The following is a 7031-nucleotide window of genomic DNA, read 5'->3' as shown; positions in this document are numbered from 1 at the left end:
CCCCCTCTCTCTCTCTCTCTCTCTCTCTCTCTCTCTCTCTCTCTCTCTCTCTCTCTCTCTCTCTCTCTCTCTCTCTCTCTCTCTCAGTAAAGCATACTATTTACTGCAGATTCCATCTTAATTGCTATTCTGTACGCTCGCTGAACGTAGGCACCAACTAGTAGGACCTTCAACCTAATCATATCTTGTCTATTGCTTAATGCAATTTGTTCTGAAACTCAAATTGACTTAAATAATATTGGGGTTTGTTAAATGATATTACCCGGAACCGTCTGTACATAATCTACATATCTCGCTTAGACAACCTAATCCGATGCCCAAGTCTGATCGTCAAACCGTCTGGCATTGTTGTGAACTAAATACTAATTACAAGCCTATGACTATCGCAACGAATTTACCTCTCATCAACCCTAAAAACAGAAAGTAATTTTCTCTTTAATTTTCGTACAACATTAAGCCACAGCATTGCCTGATTATGTCTGGCTCAGTATATTGCGTTTGTAATATAACCTTATATTGGCCTGCCTTCAACTATATTGCTTTCTGTACATCCATACAATCCTTGACATTCTGTGGCGGTAGATTAATTTACTGTCTCGTGAGCAACAGATTGGCTTTCAAATCCAAATAAGCGACTTTTGTGTTGCTTTGAATGCTTGATTGTGGCTACACAGGTATAAATAGTATTTCCTTACACGACAAATGGAATGATTGTATCAGACTATCGACTTTTGAAAATGTGGGAAGACACAATCATATCAAACACTATACCATTAGCGTAATTGAACTGTTTAGTCGGATATATTGACATGCAAACTGCTTGCCTTGTTCTTTGACAGACATCTTTTATCGTGTCCGGGAAAGCAATCAATTGACATGTTTGTTTGGATCGATTTACATGGAGATTTGAGCATGGATTATCTATAGAAAAGATCAGTATGATCTAACTAAGCAATAAACCTCTCCTGCCTCCGAGTATACCACGAGATTTGGCAAGTTTACGTCGTATGTGCTGGAGCGATATCACGTATGGACTGAACTGATCAAAACAGAGAGGTGAGGTATACTCGTTGCTTGGGTGTTCTATATCGTATCATTACAGTATATTGAATTCTGGCGTGAAATATCGAAAAAAGGAGTTGTTCTGAAGCTAAAAGCTCAAGTGGGCTTCAACTATATCAAGAATATAACACGGCCGTTTTCAAATCTCTACCCGTCAGATGGCTGTATATATTCGCGCCATTTATATACCGGTACGTACGTCATCTTGTCTTTGGTCCATCCTTAGTTAGATATATGTAGATATATTTACTGACACAGCGGATGAACAAAAAGGCAACAACACTGACTTCGTTTTTATTATTAGTCCATCGGTTGTCACGTGTTGCTATGCTGGTCGTATGCCTGATAAATCTTCTTGCTCAAAGGTCAACTTTAGGTTTATTGCTCTAGAAAGGAACATGGCGCCCTTATTTGCGAATTATTATGATAGCAATCTCTTGTGTGACTATACAATTCATTTTGATTTCTACTGTTCGATGTTGACGAATAAGGGGGGGGGTCCGCTTTGTTATTTTGTCTCTGAGTTTTGAAGATATTGAAAGGCTTTAGGAACATCATTCTGGTAATTACGAGAAATGTTTGTATTTGCACATGCTGTACGGGGTAGCAGACAAATCCTGGTTGATACACAGAACTGTTCGACAGCTAGCTCTTGTCGACGCCAAATAAGTCACGTTTGGTAAATGCGTGTCTCTGGGTGATTTTAAGTCGATATTGCCGCACTAATGGTGAAACCTTGTACCTGTGATTTTGCCACAGACACTGATGAATCAAGGAATTTAATGGTCAGAGTTCTTGAAGTACGTCATCTTGCATGACTTTAATTCTACTAATTGCATTTAGTCTCATTTTAAATACACTCTAAAATCAAAACCCTCTAAACAGCCATAATCGTTTCATGAAAAATCATTTATCGTATTGGAAGAAGAGCAAATGGCCACTATTCTCTGTGTAAAAGCTCAAGTAATTGTATACCAGTTTTTATTGTGTTCGGTTCCGTATGTGCAGAAAGTTTTCTTTTTGTTCGCCCTGGAGCACATTGGAAACGACAAATGTAAAGTTTTTGAACATGGTAAAGGTTTTATTATTGTGGACTGTTCAGTTATAACAGATGTTAGACTGGAACCAAACATAACACCTGGCAGATATACTGGCCTTATTGATAAGCTGAATACGTGGTATTTGTACTGTCTACCTGTAGAGAAGAAAGACTGACAGATACGTGTACAGCCATGTATGGGTCTCCACAAACTGCATCCATAACCGACGTTGAGGTTGGAGTTTGTAGGGAACCATACACGACTGAGGTCTTCAGTCTGTAGGGAGAGCATCGACGAGCATAGCTTGTTCGCATAATAAAATATTAAAACGATGCCAAGAATTAAAGAAGTTGTGTTTGGTATGAGTAACATGTAGTAAGAGTGTTTAGAATTTACATTTATCTAAGTTTCACTCTCACCTGCCACGTTGTGTTTACTGTGCCATGATAACAGTACTGAAAATTAATTATAATTCCTTGAAACACCTGACACGTCAATGAATTTACATGTAATATTTTTGTTCTCAAAAAAGTTCATTGACGATTATGTGTTCATTTTTTAATTTCTAATTAAACTGGCCTATATGAAGATGAGTAGTTCATGATCAAAACGACATTTCATATACACATAGAACAAATTGAGTCACATAGTAAAATAGGTAAATTGATACAATCCCTAGGACCAAAAATGAATGCATGACATTAATTTAATGGTGTGCTGATCCTATTTTCGTTTTTTTCTAGAAAAATCCATTCATTTAGAATTCGTGAGAGATTCTACCGATAATGGACATTCACGACGCGCAAGTTTATCAATTGCGCAAAGTCTTTCATCCACCAAACTTTCTCTTTGAGATTCTGATTTTTGGATGACATTAGCCTGGTATGAGCATCAGTTTGATATCAATTGCAATCTTTAGGCGGAGGACATTTTTGGCGCCATAAAAATATCACATTTAAGTCTCCTCTCCTGCGAACGGCTTATAGGAGAGGATTAAATTGACATCGCCAACTGGCTGTAAAACAATATGGTGTTGGCGACGTCAAACATTAAATAGTTGAAGGGCAAGCGAAAGATTTACCAGAAAGACAAAATATGAAAAAGAAACGAACGACACATATGATCATATATTTCTCTCAATTGCACAATATTTGCACCGTGGTTTGATGGTTTTACATGGAAATATTAATTTTGATGAAATTCAAGATTTACGAAGACTAGATAAAATTTTGCTCCTGGGATATTTTAGCATCGATTCCATAAATACATGACGTGTCGTTCGAAAGCTTATGTTCTGTATTTTGTTTTTGTTGAGGAAAATTAACTTGTCACCATGGCATAGAGCATTGTTTACACAACATTGCCATTAAACATAAGCTGCGCATAGATTTTTAACTCCATTGGTCTCCAATATTGGAGATTAGGATGACGATGTCAACCATAGAACTCTACACTCAGATGTCGAACTACAGTTCCTTCATGTTTCTAGAAAGATAAGTTTACCACGGCAAGGTAAAGCATACTGCTGATTGAATGCAATATAAATGTACAGAGCCATTTACAGTATTCAGTGCACAAATGACATTGCATTGTGTCCAGGAAATCTGTGTATGTTAAGGAATGGAACCCAGCATATTATACTATGGTTTTTGCATTGACAATCAAAAATTACCCGCCCAGTTGGGAACAAGTTCAGGTATTCAAAAAGGTCTTGGTTCGAGATACAATTTTCTAATTTTTTTGAAAAACGTCCATGTTGTCACAAGAAAATCCGAATAAACAGTGCATTTAAGATCACAAAGCTGTTATTTTGATTTTGATACTTTATTCATACATACAACAACTCAGTATTTTTCTGTCGGATTTAAACTAGAAACACATTCAGCTATATCCGAGTGATTAACACTTTTTTAAATATTCTTGTGATCGATTGAGTGCTTGAAATCTCGACAATTTTTTTATGCATCTATATAAATGTATGCGTGGCATATCAACCTTTGTATGGAGATGAATAGTGACCATCAGCTTCGGAATATTTTGACATTAGGAATTTCAATTTAAAAAGCTGAAAATATACCGATTAAAGGTAGCGTTGAAAATTTCTCTTCAGGTAAATCTGAATGAAATGCAGACTTGGGGAGCTTATCTTTTTTCAGACGAAGATACTGAGACGAACGGTTATCATGGGGTTTTAATGATAATGTTCTTTATTCAGAGTCACAGATCTGTATTCTGAAGGTAGTGGTATTTGGCATTCTTCCTTTACATTCAGAAAGCAAGTAAGATTGGAAACGTTTCGGGCAGATAAGAAATCGATCAATCTTTTATGAAAAGGAGAGAAAGCAAATGATATTGTAGCACTGTTGATATTAATTTTTAAAATTTAAAGTCATATTTTATCGACCGTTACTGATTGTATGGCTAAGTGGTATATGGCAAAGGTATAGCATTTCCGTCTCAAATCCGGAGATAAAAATTGCACGGCCAGTAACCGTGATAATGATGCAGCATCCACTGCCCAGCGACATGGTCGTTTCGTATCACACCATTAATTTCATGATTTTCTTTCATTCGAGTTTCTGCAATTGTTAGTATTGTTCGTGTGGCATGTGCCTGAAGGTTAATTAAGCATTCATAACTTTCAAGACGTGACTCAGAAGCATTTAATGTTATGATATTCGCTTCGTGGGGACAAATCTGCAAAGTGTCAGATAGAGCATTATTGTTGAGTTGACTTTCTGACAAATTTCGAATCACATAGACATAAATGATCCATCACCTTCATACCTTCTACATTGTAAACTGAAGGGACGAATGTACTCGACTAATTCCTAACTGGATAGGTTTATCGCCAATCGACCTGTCAATATCACAATTCATAAAATATTAATTCCGATAGCAGGAAATCGAAAACGATAGAAACTGTACACTTGAGCAATAGAAAACAGTGATTACAAAGTATATATCACTCCTTAAATGTCACTTTCCGTTTCCTCTGACCTTAGCCACATCTACGGCGCGCCAAATGTTTCAAAAATATTTATTGATTCAGTGCAAAAATAAACTGTCTTTCTCAATTGAAATAAAAATTCGGTGTCATTAAGGAAGAAATAAGTAAGAAAAGTATAATTAAAAAACAAAAGACAGAAATGTCATTTAATACTTCATTTTAACTTGAGAATATTCTTTAAAGCGTAATTAGGAAATAAACAATTTTCAACGATTTGAAAAATTCATACATCCACACTTATCGACGTACATACACGTATAATAGTTCGTGTAAAAGGTGCAATTATTGCTGATTTTACAAAAAAAAGTATAAGATGTTTACAGTGGTACGTACACAAAAATCACAAGAAAATCACTAAAAACCAGTGCTACCACTCGGAAAAAATATTACAAAAAATTAAAATGTGAACCACAAACATAACATCATTATAAAAGAATTAGACAAAAAAGCCATGCATACATAAAATTATTTATGTACTTAAGAAAATTAAAAAGCAGTACGTATTGTAGATAATCAAAAATATAATATGAACCACCAGCCGCTTTGAAAGTAAAGAGAGGAAATCAGAGAAAAAGTTCGGCAGTGATGGCTCTAGACAAAAGTGGACATCATCTACTAAAAAAAATAAAAAAATAAAATAAAAATAAAAAATAAAAAATGCCATGGACAACAGCAAATACAAAAAAACGCGTGGGCCTGTGGAAAGAAAAAATGAGCACTCCCCACAGCAAAAAAAAAACCGAAAAAAAAGAAAAAAAACGAGCACACGACACACAAAACCAAACGCGCGAAATTACAATTAATTTATTCAAAAAACTCATGCAGTCATGGTTCACGTTTCCTTCGATCGATGAATCCCAAACAGCTGGGATTCCGATCACCACATACTCCAATGTTTGACGAAATATTAATTGAGCATTTCAGTGATAACTTTGACATATTGAATCCTAGCTCTGTTTGGCTGGGCCCTGCCAAGCAGAGCTACTTGAAACCTAGCCCTGCGTACAGGTCTGTGTGTTCCCGGCGTTATGTATGGTGGAGGCCGTATCACGCCGGGAACACACAGACCTGTACGCAGGGCTACTTGAAACCGTACTTGATAAAGCGAAGTGGGCAATATCACCTAAAGAACGTCCAGATTAACAGTGAATAGTTCCAGAGAGTCAAGTTAACTGAGCCAATTTGAGACAGTTCAGATCAGGGGCGAGACGTACAACCCATGTCCCTTCATAGCAACACTGCGAACATATGGATGCCTTAGGTGCGGTATGGCAGGCCTTCCACCGAGCCACTCTGTCATCGCCGTTTATGATTTCTACACGGTTACGTGTGGTTCGATACATAGATCGAACCACACGTGACCGTGGATTTCTACGATGGAATGAATTCAAATACCATGATAATAAACCACCTCGTTGTTTGGTAATTCCTCGTCTATCCTCAAAGATCACCCAAATCATTAAAATGAATAGTTTTTAAGAAATCTGCCGCGTGTTTTAGAGAACGTCCATCGCGATGCATCGTTTTCCGTGTTCGACAAGACGAGCGACGTATAAATAAACATGCACTATAATGCGACCGCGATCCCCCAGGACCGGCACAAGCCTTACGAGTAAGTATGGCGAGAGTGTCCGGCCTTCACAACGCCAGACACTCACTATACTCGCAGGGCTAGACCGGCACATACACGACATGTCGATCCCCATTGCAGAAAGCTTTATTTCCACACAGTCCAATATATGGAGCTACGATATTTGTGCAGTAGCCTATACATAGCTCTGGGTGGAAGGGCTGTGAGTTACCGGCGTTACACGGCCAGGCCGTATAACGCCGGTAACTCACAGCCTTGCCACCCAGAGGTACAGACACCGGCAGTATTCAGAGAACTAGCGGCTGCTTGTTCAGTGTCAAGTCGGGCG

Source organism: Ptychodera flava, chromosome 1 (genome assembly GCF_041260155.1).
Source record: "Ptychodera flava strain L36383 chromosome 1, AS_Pfla_20210202, whole genome shotgun sequence".
Classification (NCBI taxonomy): Eukaryota; Metazoa; Hemichordata; class Enteropneusta; family Ptychoderidae; genus Ptychodera; species Ptychodera flava.
The sequence above is the reverse complement of the archived record's forward strand: the minus strand, read 5'-3'. Positions refer to the sequence as shown.